We start from the raw sequence: 18,635 nt of genomic DNA, 5'->3' as shown, positions 1-18,635 counted from the left end.
GGTCTATGATCCATGAGCTTTATAAGTCTAGAAACTCTTTATTTCCCTGTCACTCTTTCAAATAAATATTAAACAACAAAAAAGGCAATTAACACTGATAACACTGATTAATGGGGAAAAAGGATATGCTTATATTAGAGCCAATTAATGCTCATTTGCCTGAATAGTCTGAGATGGTTCAACCATGATAATCCTGAACCTGTCCGTTTCTTTCACCAAAAGCCAGTGTAGTGTAAGGCTGAGTCCAATGGAGGTTAGTGGAAAGGAAATGAAGTGGACCCCTCAGTTTCCTTATTCTGATTCCCCTCTCATTTTGAAGTTGCCATCCCTTCCTTGCCTTCGTAGTTCTTTCAATGACTGAGTTACAACAAAAATCAAGTAGTATGGTGCTGAGGATAACTGATCTCCAGATGTGAGGGTATATATTGGGGAGCATCTTCTTAGGAGCCTTCTTAGATCTCCAGTCAGACTTATCACTCACCCTTCCTTCCTTCCTTCCTTCCTTCCTTCCTTCCTTCCTTCCTTCCTTCCTTCCTTCCTTCCTTCTTTCCTCCTTCCCTCCCTCCCTCCCTCCCTCCCTCCCTCTCTCTCTCCCCCTCTCTCTCTTTCTTTCACCTATTTATTTGAAAGGCAGAGTTACAGAGAGAGGGGGAGACAGAGAGTGATCTTCCATCTGCTGTTTTGTTACCCAAATTGCCACAATGGTCAGGGTTGGGCCAGGCCCAAACCAGGAGCATCTTCTGGGTCTCCCATGTGGGTAGCAGGTACCCAAGCACTTGGGCCATCTTCCATTGCTTTCCCAGGCACATTAATGTGGAGCAAAGGTTGGAAATGGAGCAGCCAGAACAAACCAGCACCCATATGAGTGCATGCATCACTGGCAGCAGCTTAACCCACTGAACCACAACACCGGCCCCCTGTCACTTTCTGCTCTCTACACCCTCAAGCCCACAGACATCCAATCCAGCACTGGTCACACAATGTGGAATGACTCCCCAACTAGACAGAGCAGGAGGACAGCTTATTTGCTCCATATCCCTAACAGCATTTCTTACTGATCACATGTCCTTGATAAAAGTGTGTTGTTGAATAAATGGATTACTCCTTAAGAAGGGAGATGAGGGGGGCAGGCATTTGGCACAGCAATTAAGCAGCTGCCTGGGACACCCATAGGAATAATATGAGTGTTTAAATTTTTAAAAATTTTTTTACATATTTGAAAGAGTGACACAAAGAGAGATGCACAGAGACAGACACAGAGAGATCTTTTATCCACTGGTTCATTCCCCAAATGCCCATAACACACAGAGCTGCCCCTGGTTGAAGCCAAGAGCCAGGACCACATCTGAATCTCCCTGGTCTCCCCGGTGGATGGCAGAGATCTCAAGTACATGTGCCACTATCTGCTGCATCCCTGGTGTATTACAGGAAGCTGTTTGGAAGCAGAATAGTCAGGATGTAACGGGGCACCCCAATGAGATGCTCATGTCACAAGCAATGACTTAATCTGCTATGCCAGAACTCCTGTCCCCATACATGCAAACAAATTTAACAGATAAAAACACAACATATTATCAAACTTTTGATGCAGGACCAAGGCATTGAGTTCATGGACTAGAGTTCTGAATATTCTTTCTTATGTAAGCTCTGCCTCTTATTTTTTTTGTATTTTATTTTATTTTATTTATTTATTTTTAAACTTTTATTTAATGAATATAAATTTCCAAAGTACAGCTTATGGATTACAATGGCTTCCCCCCCACAAACGTCCCTCCCACCCGCAAGCTCTGCCTCTTATTTAGAATTTTGTTTCCTTTCTTTAGTGTAGAATAAGAATTTCTGAATAATCTGTATTCACAATCCTCTTAGAGCTTTTCTAACTATATTTTACTTGTCTCATCCAACATTTAGGTAAATGAAATTTTTTTCTTTAGTCAATTTTTCTGAGTCCTCCAAAACATTCAATGTGGTCTTCTACAGATATAATCCTCTTTCTTTTTCTATTCCTACTATATCAGTCTATATAATAGTTACAATGACAAACATAAGTGGCATAAGAAGATTTGGGGAAAACACAAGGGTCTCGGTAAGCATCAGTGTGATTGGTGGGAACAGAAATGTGTAGAAAAATGGAGAGCCCAGAAGCCACTAGTGATGACCTTGAGCGGGCAACACTATAGGAGAGCGTCCAGGAATCTACTGAGTAGGTTAGGAGAAGTCCACCAGAAAGAACAGTTGCTATTGTACTCAACAACATGTTTGAATAAATACACATGTTCATACCCCAACATAAGAAGGGGCTCTTAATCTTGGGGTACTGGGAGAGATTCACAGCTGCTACTTTTCCAGCAGATTTCTAATCCTTATAGTAATGTATTAATCATAATAGCTCTCACCACATTCTCATGTGTAGGCAATATTCTATGCATCTGACATGGATGAACTCATTTGATCTTTCCAGCCATCCTAGTAGGATGTTTCTGAATTATTTGCATTTTACAGATGAGGTACTGAGACACAAAGAAAGTGACTTGCCCAGAGTTACAGAGCTAAGAAACATTCGGTGGTTAAGTGGGCGTAGAACCCAGTCTGTTTTGACTCCACAGCCAGAGTTGTGATCTATTGTATACAGTATTATTTTCTGTTACATTCTCCACCTTTTGGAACTTTTTGGAACTTAGCAAGCAAATGGTTGTTAAATATCTGAACCCCTCCAGCGCCAAATGATGCCTTTTCTTACAGAAAAATGTCGGCTGTTTATTGTCATGGAATATTGTGATGGAGGGGATCTCATGAGAAGGATCAGCAGACAGTGGGGAGTGTTACTTAGTGAAGATCAGGTAAAATCGTTTCTAATTTGCCGTTTAATCTATATGTGGAGAGGAAGGATTACATTTAAAATGTCATAAGTTTGTATGAAACATGAACGAGTGGATCAATATTCTTGGTAAATTCAGGAGCTTGGCAGCCGCGGCGTCTGACCCGAGTCCTCGGCGCGGAGCGAGTGGCGGCGGCGTGGGCCTGGCGCCCAGCAGCTGGCGGACAGGTAGGTGGTGGCTGCCGGGCCCCATAGGGCCTGGTGCCGGGGAAGGGGGCCATGGGCCCTCCCGGGGACTTCATCTGGGCCCTGCGCGGGTGGGCGGGCGGGGCGCGGGCTCCCACAGCCTGGCTCCTCTGGCTGTGACCTGCGCCTCCGCCTCCGAGACACTTCCAGACCCCTGTCGCTTCCCTCGGGCCCCTGTCCTGGGCTCTGTGCCCGTGCTGGGCGACCCGCCTGGTGCCCCGGGTGTCTCGGGCTGGGTTAGAGACAGGGCCCCCGACAGCTGGGGCGCCCCCCGACGGCCAGAGCAGCCCGGCGGGTGCTGGGGGCTGTGCCCTGGTCTCCCCCCAGGGGGCTGTGCTCTGACTCCAAGGTGGCTGCGTGGCGGTCGCATGGGCGGGAGGGCAGCTGAGTAAAGCGGAGCCCCCAGCCACGGCCAGGCCCCCGGGCGGGATGTCACCCCTAGCCCTGCCCCGCCCGTGCCCGGCCTGCCTGCCGCGGAGAATTGTGGAAACACCGTCCCAGCAGCTGGTCAGCATGCAGGCCCCACATCTCAGCTCCTTGCTAAAGCGCCTCAGTGCTCGGACCCCGCCCCCCTGTGGGAGACCAGGCTGGAGCTTCTGGCCTTGCCCTGTGCCTGCCAGGCCACTGCGGGCACCTGGGGTGAGCCAGCAGGTGATCTGGGCAGAGAAAGAGAGAGGTCGTCTGCACGCGGCTTCACTCCCCAGGGGACTGTAACCCCCAGGGCTGGGCTGCGCTGAAGCCAGGAACTCCATGGGGGCTCCCAGGTGGGCGCGGGCCCTGGCACTTGGGCGGTCTTCCACTGCGTTCCAGGCCATCATTCGGAACTCCATGTGGGCTGTGGCTTAAGCCTGTCCCCAAGTAAATCTTCCTTTTAAAAATGCAGTGCCCTCCCACGGTCCCCCCACAGAGGCTGGGCTCCCTGCACCTTGCCCACCCCCTGCCCCCAGCTGCTCTGTGCCTACCTGAGCCCGCTGGCCAGGCTAGGTCCAGCAGCCCCGGCCGTCCACTCAGCACCACCGTGAGCTCCTGCTGCTGGCCCCACCCCTACCCTGTCCCAGGTGTCCGGGCCTGCGGGCCGGTGATGCCCTGGTCTCTGGCAGCCTTGCTACACGCCAGCAACCCTCATGGCAACCAGTTCAGGTCCCCGCTGCTCCACTTCCGATCCAGCTCCCTGCTGGTGGGCCTGGGAAGGTGGTGGCAGACGGCCCAACCATGTGGCCCTGCCATCCATGGGGGAGACCCGGATCGAGTTCCAGGCTCCTGGTGTCAGCCTCTGGGGAGTGAACAGCGTTTAGAAGATCTTTCTCTGTCACCCGTCATCCTCTCCTTGTAGCTCTGCCTTTAAGGAAATAAAAGTTAGAGTTCAGGAATGCTTTAGATGGAAAGGGACGGGTGCTGTGGCACAGCGGGTAAAGCCCCTGCCTGCAGTGCCCGCAGCCCATGTGGGCGCCGGTTCCAGTCCTGGCTGCTCCACTTCCGATCCAGCTTTCTGCTATGGTCTGGAAAGGCTGTGGAAGATGGCCCAAGTCCTTGGACCCCTGGACCCACGTGGGAGACCCGGAGGAAGCTCCTGGGTCTTGGCTTCAGATTGGCCCAGCTCTGCAAACCAGCGGATGGAAGACCTCTCTCTCCCTCTCCCTTTCCCTCCCCGCCCTCTGCCTCTCCTTTCTCTGTGTAACTCTTTCAAACAAATAAATCTATAGAAAAAAAAAGTAAAAAAAAAAAATTCTTGGTAAATTCAGACCAAAACATGTTTGCAATTGAACTTGAACTCTACCTTTTCTGAGCAATGAGATCTTGAGAAAAGATAGTCTCTGGCCGGCGCTGCGGCTCAATAGGCTAATCCTCTGCCTTGCGGCACTGGCACACCGGGTTCTAGTCCTGGTCGGGGCGCCAGATTCTGTCCCTGTTGCCCCTCTTCCAGGCCAGCTCTCTGCTGTGGCCAGGGAGTGCAGTGGAGGATGGCCCAAGTGCTTGGGCCCTGCACCCCATGGGAGACCAGGAGAAGCACCTGGCTCCTGCCTTCGGATCAGCGCGGTGCACCGGCCGCGGCAGCCATTTGAGGGTGAACCAATGGCAAAGGAAGACCTTTCTCTTTGTCTCTCTCTCTCACTGTCCACTCTGCCTGTCCAAAAAAAAAAAAAAAGAGAGAGAGAGAGAGAGAGAAAAGATGGTCTTTTTGGACAGTCTTACTTAGGATGCCTCTGAGATAAATCTTCCCGGCTTAAAAAGCATCTGACTGTGGATGCTCCTTAGCTATTTGAAATGTGACATATTTATAGCTTCACTCTTTCCTTTTATCATTTGGCATTCTGTTTTAAAATAGCTATCCTGCTCTGCTAGGGAAGACGGAAGATCTTAGCAATGTCTATTTAGTATATCTTGATAAAGACAGAATTTTCTTGGTTTTTTTAAAATTTTTTTAAAATATACAAATTTCATGTATTTCATATATATAGATTCAGGAATATAGTGCTACTTCCCACTCTACCCTCCCTCCCACCCATGCTCCCACACTGCTTTCTCCACCCTCTCCTATTCCCACTCTTGATTTTTACGAAGATGTATTTTCAGCTTAATTTATACTCACAAGATTAACTCTCCACTAAGTAAGGAATTCAACAAGTAGTATGAAGAAAAAACTGAAGAAAAAATTAAATGGGGTGGTGCATACCATGTTTTGGAAATGATCACTATAAAAGACAATTGGAATATTGAATGAGTACAAGGATTCTTCACTAAATATAGTAATTCAAATTTGAAACATATTTGAACCAGTAATTCAAATTACATAATTCCTTTTTTCAATAATTAAGGAATATATCTTTTTCTTTTGTCTGTGTTTTTCAAATTCTCAAATGGGTATGTGTATTTTATAACTCAAGTGTGTTTTCTTCATTTATAATCAAATGAATTATCAATATATTTTTGGTGAATTTATCTGATCATCCATTATTAGTAAAACTTGCCTTTTTTTATGACAGGCAGAGTGGACAGTGAGAGAGAGACAGAGAGAAAGGTCTTCCTTTGCCGTTGGTTCACCCTCCAATGGCTGCCATGGCTGGCGCACCACGCTGATCCGAAGGCAGGAGCCAGGAGCTTCTCCTGGTCTCCCATGGAGTGCAGGGCCCAAGCACTTGGGCCATCCTCCACTGCACTCCCTGGCCACAGCAGAGAGCTGGCCTGGAAGAGGGGCAACTGGGACAGAATCCGGCGCCCCAACCAGGACTAGAACCCGGTGTGCCGGTGCCGCAAGGCGGAGGATTAGCCTAGTGAGCCGCAGCGCCAGCCAAAAAAGAAGGCAACAGAGATACATTTCCAGAAGTGAGAGTGAAGGCTGCATGTCAAAATAAAAACAAAGCAGACATCTACTACATCCTTTGCTTACTGCCTTTCACCTGTCTTCTGTCCCAGAGCCATTATATTGCTCCTTCCAGCTCTCAAGTTTAGATAGAAATGTGAATGTATATTCTGTGGAGGTCCTGGGAGGGGGAAAGGGGCAGAATGCATGCCAGGACAGAGATCTTGAACAGAATGAAAAATTCTCAGATATCCCAACACCCAATAACCTACACTAGTACTTAATAGACCTTCACATCTCAGAGTCCTTTATCTCAATTCCCACTCAGCTGTGAATACACCTAGACCCTACTGCATGAAACAGCTGTCTTTTGAAATAGTAGGTGGAGTTACAGTGAGAGAGAGAGAGAGAGAGAGATGAAGAGAAGGGTCCTCCTTCCCAATGTTTTTTTAAATATTTTATTTATTTATATATTTATTTGAAAGGCAGAGTTACAGAGAGAGAGGGAGAGATAGAGAAATCTTTCATCTGTTGGTTCACTCCCCATATGGCCATAGCAGCTGGGACTGGGCCAGGCTGACGCCAGGAGCCATGAGCTTCATCCAGGTCTCCCATGTGTGTGCAGTGGCCCAAGGACTTGGCCATCCTCTGCTGCATTCTCTGGTACATTATCAGGAGCTGGATCAGAAATGGAATAGCCGTGACTTGAGTCAGTGCTTATATGGGATGACAGCATTGCAGATGGAGGCTTAGCCTTCTCTGCCACCATGCTGGCCCCAGTTTAACCTTCTTTGCCACAGTGCCAGCCCCAGTCATAATCTTATAAACTATCACAGTAGGAAAGTTTCAAAAGCAATTTTTAAAATGGACATAAAATTTTGGTCTCACAGAATGAGAAACAGTACACAATTACATGTTTACATGTGTATATAGTTACTGCCCAGTACATCTTAGCCAATGAATTGTCTCTCACAATTAAAAAGTTAAACTATAAAAATATATAACTATCCAAACTAGGATTACCTTCAAGCAAACATGTTGTTGCCAAGTCACATAGTTCCATGTGAAAACAGAAGATTGATTAGAAAGATAAAACATTCTCCAATGTGTTGCATGGCTAACTTCAGATATACTCTGATGGCTCTGGAGACGACATCTCTAGGAAGAGTCTGCCTTCACAGATCTGATATACTGCAGATGGAAACTTGTCAGCTGGTTCTTTCTGTTTGAGGATGTGATACACTTCAGAAGTCTGAGGTCCTTGAGACTTCTACCCATTCAGCATCTCCTCCAATTCTTCAGTGGTCTTCCTAGTTCTGGCAAATGCCTTGGTCACCTGTGGTTCCACCCTGTGTAGCAGGTGACAATCAGGTTAGCCACCTGGCAGCTCTCTAGGACAGTGACTGTGGACTCCTGACCCTAGCAGAGATCCTGGAAAAAGCAAATATTTCCATGAGGCACATGTGGATGATGGCAGCTTTAATGTTGTCACCACAGCAGAGGTAGTCACAGAACCCAGTTCCTAAGGCCATGATGTTTTTAAGAGTACCACAAAGTCCAACAGTGTTTGCATCAGCAACCACAGTCATTAAAGAATTGGAGTCTGCAAAAGTTCTTTGAAAAAAAGGCCATTCTCTGTCACTTAGCTGCTGATAGTGGTTTCACAGAACTCTGTAGCCACTTTGCTGGCAGTGTTGGCACTCATCAACATACTAATGTCAATGTCCTTTTGTGTTTTAAAAAGATTTATTTATTTGTTTTGAAAGTCAGAGTTACTGTGGAGAGGGAGAGACAGAGAGATTGAGAGATTCCATCATCTGGTTCACTCCCTAGATGACAACAATAGCAAGCGCTGGGCCAGACTGAAGCCTGAAGCCAGGAGCCAAGAGCTTCATCTGAGTCTCCCATATAGGTGGCAGGGGCCCAAACACTTGGGTCATCTGCTGCTTTTCCTGGGCCATTAGCAGGGAGCTGAAAAAGAAGTGGAGCAGTCGGAACATGAACCAGTACCCATATGCCCTTCTCCTTGAGTATGATGCTGGAAGTGAGTTACACTTGCTTAAAACCTTAGACTATGCCCTTGATGATGGTGACAGAATATTTTGTTGTTGATCTCATTGCAGGTTCTGTGAATGAACTGGGGGAATGACAAACACCAGCAGATTTGTACCCTGCATGCGCTTGATGAGATTTGAGATGACAACCTGCAACTGCCAAGGCAAGGACTTTTAAAATTTGTTTTAACTTTTAAAAAAGTTTCAAAAAAGATTTATTTATTTGAAAGGCAGTGTTATAGAGAGAGGGACACACACACACACACACACACACACACACACTTACTATTTTCCATTTGCTGGTTCACTCTCCGAATAGCCACAATGGCCAGGGCTGTTTCAGGTTGAAACCAGGAGCTTTATCCCAGCCTCCCACATAGATGGCAGGGACTCAGGCACCTGGGCCATCATCTTCTGCTTTCCAAGACACATTAGCAGGGAACTGGATAAGAAATAGAGTGGCAGGGAGTTGAACTGGCATCCATATAGGATGCTGGTGTTTCAGGCAGTAGCTTAACCCACTATGCCATAATGCTGGCCCTTAGACAGACTTTAATCAGTTATTTTAAATGAGTGCAAAGAACAAAAAGAAAGGATATCTAAAGTGTTAAGCAATAGTGTGAGTGTGGGAGACCTAGAAGAAGCTCTTGGCTCCTGGCTTTTGGATCAGTCCAGTTCCATTCGTTGCGGCCATTTAGGGAGTGAACCAATGGATGGAAGACCTCTCTCTATATATCACTGCCTCTCCCTCTTTTTGTGTGTAACTCTGCCTCTCAAATAAATAAATAAGTCTTTTTAAAAAAAAGAATAGTGTGAGAACAATGTCTCTTCATATAGTGAGTGTTTTTTTTAAAAGATTTATTTATTTGAAAGGCAGAGTTACAGAGATGCAGAGGCAGGTTCACATTTTAAATATAAGTATATGGGACATTTTGAATGACTGTTTAAGTTATAAGGTGTGTGTCAAGTTTCAAGGTTTTCTAAATACATATATTTTTAAAAATATTTATTTATTTGAAAGTCAGAGTTACAGAGAAGGAGAGGCAGAGAGAGAGAGGTCTTCCATCTGCTGATTCACTCCCCAATTGGCTGTGCCAATCCGAAGCCAGGGGCCAGGAGCTTCTTCCAGGTCTTCCACATGAGTGCAGGGGCCCAAGGACTTGAGCCAACTTCTTTTTTTAAAAGATTTATTTTATTTATTTGAAAGACAGAGTTACAGAGAGAGGTAGAGACACAGAGAGAGGTCTTCCATCCACTGGTTCCCTCCCCAAATGGCTGCAACGGCCAGAGCTGCGCCAATCCAAAGCCAGGAGCCAGGAGCTTCTTCCAGGTCTCCCATGTGGATGCAGGGGCCCAAAGACTTGGGCCATCTTCCACTGCTATCCCAGGCCATAGCAGAGAGCTGGATCAGAAGAGGAGCAGCCAGCACTTCAGGCCAGGGCTTTAACCTGTTTCACCATAGCACTGGCCCCTATACATTGAGTATTAAGAAAGAGATTGTGGGGAGCAACTGGGAGCAACTTGGACTAGACTAAGTTACTGGAATTAAGACTTATTCTATGCATCTGCTCTCCCACAATATGGCGCTGGGAGAGGAGGAAACAGCTTCTACCCAGCTGCCTCTCACCAACTTGACAAGCTGCAGGACCTGCTCCTGATTGGAGGAGAGCAGCGTACTCGGCGTGTGGGTAGCAGAGTTGGGATTGGTGAAGAGGACTATAAAGGAGGAGAGAGACAACATGCACCAGGAACATCTAAGAGGAACACCTGTGCAGCCCCCGAGAGAGCCGGCCGGCGGTGTGCCGCTCCCCCGCGGAAGTGGGGGAAGTGGCTAGGGGGAACCACCCTTCCACGGAGGTGGAAGGGACGGTAGCCAACCCGGGAAGAACCAGCAGCAAACCCGGGGAGGGCTGAGCAGACAAAAGAACAGCGCAGGGTCCTGTGTTGTTCCTCCACGAAGTGGAGGGAGAGCGACAGAGATAGAGGGTAGAAATTATTAAAAAAAAAAAAAAAGAACAAGATAAAACAAGTACAGTTCAAAAATGTAGTCAGTGTTGTTGTATACCATTTAAGGCACTACCTGTAAGGTTGGCATCCCATATGAATATTTGTTGAGTCCCAGCTGCTCCATTTCTGATCCAGCTTCCCTAATGGAGGTCTTGGGAAAGTAATAGAAGATGGTGCAAGTATTTGTGACCCTACCACTCAGGCGGGGGACTCACATGGATTTCCAGGCTCCTGGCTTTGGCCTGGCCCAGCCCTGACTATTGTGCCCATTAGGGGAGTGAACTAGCAGTTGGAAGATTTCTCTATGTAACTGCCTTTCAAATAAATGATTAGCTCTTTAATAAAAAATCCCCACATTACCTGAAATTAAAATTTACATATTTATAGCATACACTTATAGCACATTTAAAATATGTTGTTGATATATACATATCATATTTGAGTAGACAGAAGAAAGAATTATCTTACTTGAAAATAAGTCAATTGATATTTAGGCTGAGGAACAGAAAGATAAAAGAAAGCAAACAAAGGAACATAACTTCAGAGACTTGTGGAACACCATCAAACACATCAACATGTACATAATGGTGGTACCAGGAGAAGAGAAAAGAGAGAAAGAGGCAAAACAAATGAAGAAATAGGGGATGGAGCTGTGGTATAGCAGGTTAAGCCACCATCTGCAGTGCCAGCATCCCATATAGGCACCAGTTTGAGTCCTGGTTGCTCCACTTGCAATCCAGCTCCCTGCTAATAGCCTGAGCAGAGGATGGCTCAGGTCCTTGTGCCGCTGAACCCACATGAGAGACCCAGAAGCAGCTTCTGGCTCCTGGCTTTGGCTTGGTCCAGTTCTGGTCATTGCACCCATTTGTGGAATAAACCAGTGGATGGAAGATATTCTCTCTCTCTCTCTCTCTCCCTCTCCCTCTCCCTCCCCTCTTCTTCTCTCTCTTTGTAAATCTGACTTTCAAACAAATAAATAAGTCTTCAAAAAAAAAAAGAATGAAAAAATAATGGCAGAAAACTTCTAAAATCTGACACTAATCCCTGTATCTCAGAAGCTCAATGAACTTCAAGTAAAGTAAGCTCAAAGAGAGCTGCACCAAGACACATCACAATCAAACTGTTAAAAGACAAAAGTGTTGAAAGCAGCAAAAGAAGCAATTCATCTTATACAGGGATTCTCCATAAGATGAACAGCTACTTCTCATAAGAAATAATGAAGAACAAAAGGCAGAGGAATGATGTCTTCAAAGAGAACAACCAAGAATCCAATATCTAGCAAAAATATCCTTCAAATTTGAAGAACATGGGTCAGCATTGTGGCGAAACAGGTTAATTGCTGACTGCAATGCTGACATCCCATTTGGGTGCCAGTTTGAGTCCCAGCTGCTCCACTTCTGATTCAGTTCTCTGCTAATGCACCTGGAAAAGTGAAAGCAGTAGAAGCTGGCCCAAGTTCTTGGGCCCCTGCATCTATGTGAGAGACCTGGATGAGGCTCCTGAAGCTCCTGGCTCCTGGCCCAGCCCTGGCTGTTGTGGCCATCTGGGGAGTGAACCAGTGGATGGGGATCTCTCTCTCTCTCTCTCTCTCTCTCTCTCTCTCTCTCTCTCTCCTCTCTCTCTCTCTCTCTGCCTTTCAAATAAATGAAAAAATTTGAAGAAGAAATTTAGACATTCCATGATAAAGAAATCTGAGAGAATTCTTTCCCTTCACAAACTCTTCCATAAAATAAAAGAGGAAACCCTGATTTATTTGATGATTTAGTATTACCCTGATACCTAAACCAAAGACATTACCAGAAAACTATAAGTTTAGAATAATATCTCTTGTGAATGTAACTCCCAAAGTCATTGAAAACTGCTAGCACACCTAATCTAGCCACATATAAAAGGATTATACATCCAGGACAAGTGGGATTTATCTAAAAAATGCAAGGGTTGTTCAGTATACAAAAAATTCAAATATAGCATACCATATTAATAAAGTAAAGGAGAAAAAAAACATCCGATCAGTTCAATAGATGCAGAAAAGTCATTTGACAAAATCCAGTACCCTTTCATGGTAAAAATACTCAACTATTAAGGAACTTCTTTAGGCTGCTAAATGCTATCTAAGAATAACCAATAGTGAACATTAAACTTAATAGTGAATGTCTGAAAGATTTCCCACTAAGATAAGAAATTAAACAAGAATGTCTGATCTTGCCTCTTTTATTCAACATTGTACTGGAAGTTCTAGTCTGGCTAATGAAGTAAGAAAGAAAGAAAATGCATCTGTACTGGAAAGGGAAAAGTAAAAGTGTCTCCATTTGTAGATGAATGACCTTAGATGTAGAAAGAGCTAAGGAATTCACACACACATACACACACAAAATGAAGATGTATCAGGGCTAAGAAAAGAGTTCATGAAAGATACAATATCAATATACAAAATTCAGCTGCATTTCTATATACCAGCAGTGAGAAATCTGAAAATGAAATTATGAAAACAATTTCATTTATAATGGCATTTGCATGTACCAATGCCATCTCACTAGTCCCAGTGATCGATTTCTTTTCACAATTGATCGTAATGATAGGACTAAGAACCAAAGGGATTACATAAACAAGAATAGTGTCTGCAAATACTAGCTGATAGAATAAAAAAGGGAGAGAATGATCCAACATGGGAAGTGAGATACACAGCAGACCCATAGAATGGCAGATGTCCTAAACAGCACTCTGGTCTCAGAATCAGCCCTTAAGGCATGCGGATCCACCTGAAATGCCCATGAGAGTATTTCAGGCATGGAAAGCCAAGACACTCTGGGAAAAAAGAAAAAAAAAACCTAAATGAAAGATCTCTGCGAGTGAGATCCCAGTGGAAAGAATGGGTCATCAAAGAAGGAGGTACCTTTCTCTGAAGGGAGGAGAGAACTTCCACTTTGACCATGGCCTTGTCTAAATATGATCAGAGTCGGTGAACTCAAGGGGCTTCCAAAGCCTTGGCAGCTCATGACAAGAGCCTAGGGTGCCATAAACAAGAGTGTCAATTTGTTAAGTCAACAACAGGAGTCACTGTGCACTTACTCCTCATGTAGGATCTTTGTCCTTAGTGTGCTGTACATTGAGATTTAATGCTATAACTAGTACTCAAACAGTATTTTTCACTTTATGTTTCTGTGTGGGAGCAAACTGTTGAAATCTTTACTTAATGTATGCTAAACTGATCTTCTGTATATAAAGAGAATCGAAAATGAATCATGATGTGAATGGAAGGGGAGAGGGAGTGGGAAAGGGGAGGGTTGCGGGTGGGAGGGACATTATGGGGGGAAGCCATTGTAATCCATAAGCTGTACTTTGGAAATTTATATTCATTAAATAAAAGTTTAAAAAAATCCAAAATACTTAGGAATAAAAATTCAAAACAGAAATGTAAGACTCTTAAACACTCTTGAAAGAAATGAAATATGACCCAAATAAATGGCTATACAACCTATTCATTGTGTGGAAGTCAATACTGTTGAGATGACAGTATTCCAGAATTGGTCTATTCATTTACTATTAAAATCCCAGCTTCCTTTTTTTTCAGAAATTTATTTGCTGATATTAAAATTCATATGAAAATGCAAGGGCCCCTGAACAACAAATATAGTCTTGAATAAAGTTGCAGTATTCATGCTTCCTGATTTCAAATCTTACTAAAAATCTACTGTTGTAAAAATTATGTACTAGGGCCGGCACTGTGGTGCAGCAGGTTAAAGCCCCAGCCTATAGTGCTGGCATCCCAGATGGGCTCTGGTTTGAATCCTGGCATCTTCACATCCATTCCAGCTGCCTGTTAATGTGCCTGGAAAAGCAGTGGAGGATGGTCTATGTGCTTTGGCCCCTGCATCCATGTGGAAGATCTGGAAGGGGCTCCTGGCTTCAAATTGGCTCAGCTATGGCTGTTGTGGCCATTTGGAGAGTGAACCAGGGGTTAGAATATCTCTCTCTGTCTCTACCTTTCTCTGTAACTCTGTCTTTCAAATACATAAAATAAATCTTTAAAAAAATATGTACTACTGGAATAAGGATAAGCATGTAGATCAATGTAATATAATTGAGAATGCAAAAATAAGCCATACATCTAAGGTCAACTGATTTTCCACAAGGGTGTCAACATTGTTCAGTGGGATAGAATAGACTCTTCTACAATTGGTGCTGGGACAACTGGATATCCATTTGCAAATGAGTGAAGTTGGTCATCTTCCTCACACCATACAGAAAAATAACCAAAATGAATGAAACATCTAAATATTAGTTCTACAACTATAAAGCTCTTAGTTGAAAACATAGGTACAGTGCCTGGGGTGTGACTATCACAAGTACTATTATTTCCTCTTTTTAGGTGAAAAAAAAAATGGTTAGAGACAGGAAGGTTAAAGAGGGCTGGAGTTGGATATAGCCCCTCTTCTAAAGTGGATAAATCTAAGGAAAATTTAGTCTTGCTTTGCTGGTTAGGCCTTTGTTATGGAGAATGTTCTGGCTTTTTAAAAACTGTTTTCTTTTCCCCACTCCCTGGCAAGTAAGAGAGTATTTTTGTCCTATGACTGCCATGAGAACCTAGTAAGACTCAGAGGTAAAACCTAGGAAACTGTGAAGGTATGGAAGCATCCATTAGACTGGGTACTCCACAAATTTTAGTTCTTAAGCTAGAATAGTTTCACAGCAACTCACCAAGGTTGCATTAAAAATGTTCCTATGAGGCTCCAAAGACTTCTGCTTCAAATAAGCTGGTCTGTTGTCTCTGTATTCCCTGCTTCTCCAGTTTTCAGGATGGAGGTTTGGCCTGTGATGTCAGTTCTTTACACGTGAGGGAAAGTTTTTGATTTTCAGTTCAGCTTTTTTTCCTTCTTGTGAAGGTAAGATGGCTTTCAAGTTCTTTATGTATGGAAACTGGAAGTCTGTGGGGTGTCTTCACTCTTTTGATATTTTTGAAGCACAAAAGTTTTTAGTTTTGATGAAGCCTAGTTTATTTTTTTGCTTTGGTCGCAGTAGTTTGAAGTGTGATGTTAAGAAACCATTACTAATCAAAGGCCAAGGTTTTGGCTAAGAATTAGGCCATATCTAATGCTTGCTGTGGCATTAGCTGTTGATACTTCAATATCCTCTAGTGTGCTTGATTTTGACCACCCATTTTTATAGATGGATTTCCTTAGAAACTTCTTAAACAGATTCTGTGTCTTAACACTCAATTGTAATCCACAGGAGTCCTGTTGAGCTGATGGTAAAATATTAGTATGGTATATTCTTATGATTAAATCTCAGTTTCTTTTAACTTTTATTTAATAAATATAAATTTTCAAAGTACAGCTTTTGGATTACACTGGCTTTTTCCCCCCATAACCTCCCTCCCACCTGCAACCATCCCATCTCCCGCTCCTGAGTTGCTGGGTTAAGACCTGGAGATTTGTTTCTTAGTGTTTTTACTATGTGGCAAGAAGGCTAGAGGTGGCTTAGGTCATCACATTGCCTTTCTTCTAGGTTGTCTAAGGATGCAGTTTCTCTTTAGGACAGACCTTTCTTGTAGCAAATAGAATATGAAATATGCTGTGGCCATTATTTCAGAATTATTACAGCACCCATCCACTCTCCCCACCCCTTAACTAGGGCATATTTTGAAATGGTTTTTTTTTTACCTTCTCTTTCCTCAAAAGGCTGGGGGAATTTTTTTCAGCCTTCACCATGAGAATCTGGTGGGGTCCCTAGAGGTAAAACTCATAAAAGTACGGGAGGTTCTAGAAGACTGGAGCCACTCAAGTTTTGAACTCTCAAGGTAATCCACACTCAGCCATCAGCAGTGTATCAATTACCGTTTCGGTGTTCCTGTCAATTAATGGCTCCAGTTCCTTATGCTACTGGATACACTGTGATTCTCAGTAGTTACCCATCTCTCTAGTTTTGGGGGTGGTGGTGTATCCTTCTTGATTTCTCTTCTCTGGTGACTGGAAGAGTTGTTTATATTTTGGTTTGATCATCTTTTTCTTGTTGCAAGGATTGGAAGTGATGACTCCAAGTTCTTAACATGTTGGAGTGGGGAACAGATTTATTTAACTTTTTAAGAAATTTTTTTCATTTGTTTGGAAAGAGATAAAGATAGAAATGGAGGGCCAGCACTGCGGCTCACTTGGTTAATCCTCCACCTGTGGTGCAGGCACCCTGAGTTCTAGTCCTGGTTGGGTCGCCGGATTCTGTACCAGTTGCTCCTCTTCCAGTCCAGCTCTCTGCTGTGGCCCGGGAGGGCAGTGGAAGATGGCCCAAGTGCTTGGGCTCTGCACCCACATGGGAAACCAGGAGGAAGCGCCTGGCTCCTGGCTTCATATAGGTACAGCGCGCCAGCCATAGTGGCCATTTTGGGGGTGACCCAACAGAAAAGACCTTTCTCTCTGTCTCTCTCTCTGTCTAACTCTGTCAAAAAAGAAAGAGCAATGGAGATAAAGATAGCAATATATATATGGACAGATAGATCAGTCGATCTCCCGTCCACTGGTCCCTGTCCCAAATGCCTGCAACAATCAAGGCTAAACCAGGCTGAAGCCAGGAGCTGGGAACTTAATCCAGGTCCCCCATGAAGGTGGCAGGAACCCAACTACTTGAGGTACCACCTGTTGCCTTCCAAGGTATACATTAGCAGGAAGTTGGAGTTGAAGGTGTTACCAGGATTAGAAATAGGTACTCCAAGGCATATGATCATCCAAGTGTCCTAACTGCTATGTTAAATCCTGCTTGTTATTTAACTTTTTAAAAAACAGATTTATTTATTTATTTATTTGAAGAGTTACAGAGAAGCAGAGGCAGAGGCAGAGAGACAGAGTGACAGAGAGGCCTTACATCCACTGGTTTACCACCAAATGGCCACAATGGCGGTAGCTGGGCTGATCTGAAGCCAGGAGACTGGAGCTTCTTCTGAGACTTTCACGTGGGTACAGGGGCCTAAGGATTGGGCCATCTTCTACTGCTTTCCCAGGCCATGGCAAAGAGTTGAATAGGAAGTGGAGCATCCAGGACTTGAACTGGTGACCATATGAGATGCTGCCATTGCAGGCAGTGACTTTATTCACTATGCAACAGTGCTGACCCCTTATTATTTAACTTTTTAGCCTTCACTCAGTTGTGAATGTTTATTGGTATAGCATCTGTTTAAATATTTTGTCCATTTAAAAATTGAGCTACTGGCTGGTGCCATGGCTCACTAGGCTAATCCTCCACCTGCAGCACTGGTACCCCAGGTTCTAGTCCCGGTTGGGGTGCTGGATTCTGTCCCAGTTGCTCCTCTTCCAGTCCAGCTCTCTGCTGTGGCCCGGGAATGCAGTGGAGGATGGCCCAAGTGCTTGGGTCCTGCACCCACACAGGAGACCAGGAGGAAGCACCTGGCTGCTGGCTTCGGATCAGCACAGAGCGCTGGCCATAGCAGCCATTTGGGGGTGAACCAACGGAAGGAAGACCTTTCTCTCTGTCTCTATCTCTCTCACTGTCTAGCTCTTGCCAGCATTTGTTGTTTGTTGATTTCTGTATGAAAACCATTCTAACTGGGGTGAGGTGAAACTTTACTGTGGTTTAGATTTGCATTTCCCTGATGGCTAGTGATCCTGAGCATTTTTTCATGTGTCTGTTGGCCATTTGGAATTCCTTTATTGAAAAATGCCCCTTCAAGTGCTTTGCCCTTTTATTAACTGGGTTGTTTCTTTTTGTGGAGTTTCTAGAGCTCTTTATAGATTCTGGATATTAATCCCTTATCAGTTGAATAGTTTGCAAATAATTTCTCCCATTCTGTTGGTTGCTTCACTTCGCTGAGTGTTTCTTTTGTAGTGCAAAAGTTTCTCAATTTGATGTAATCCATTTGTCAATATTGGCATTGATTGCCTATGCTTCTGGGGTCTTTTCCAAGAAGTCTTTGCCTATGCCAATATCTTTCAGGGTTTCCCCAATAATTTGATGGTATAGAGTTGTAGATTTAGGACTTTCATCCATTTTGAGTGGATTTTTGTGTAAGGTGTGAGGTAGGTTTGGTTTGTTATGTTCTTTCTAGATCTGTGGGATGCACTGACAGCTCATTTATTTGGTGACTTTCCAATTTCTTGATGTAGGCATTAATTGTTATAAATTTCCCTCCTAACACTGCTCTTGCTGTATCCCACAAGTTTTGATATGAGGTATTGTTATCTTCATTCATTTCCAGAAATTTTTA

Source organism: Oryctolagus cuniculus, chromosome 9, assembly GCF_051225735.1.
Source record: "Oryctolagus cuniculus isolate XC-2025 breed Fujian yellow rabbit chromosome 9, ASM5122573v1, whole genome shotgun sequence".
Classification (NCBI taxonomy): Eukaryota; Metazoa; Chordata; class Mammalia; order Lagomorpha; family Leporidae; genus Oryctolagus; species Oryctolagus cuniculus.
This window is presented reverse-complemented; position numbering follows the sequence as displayed.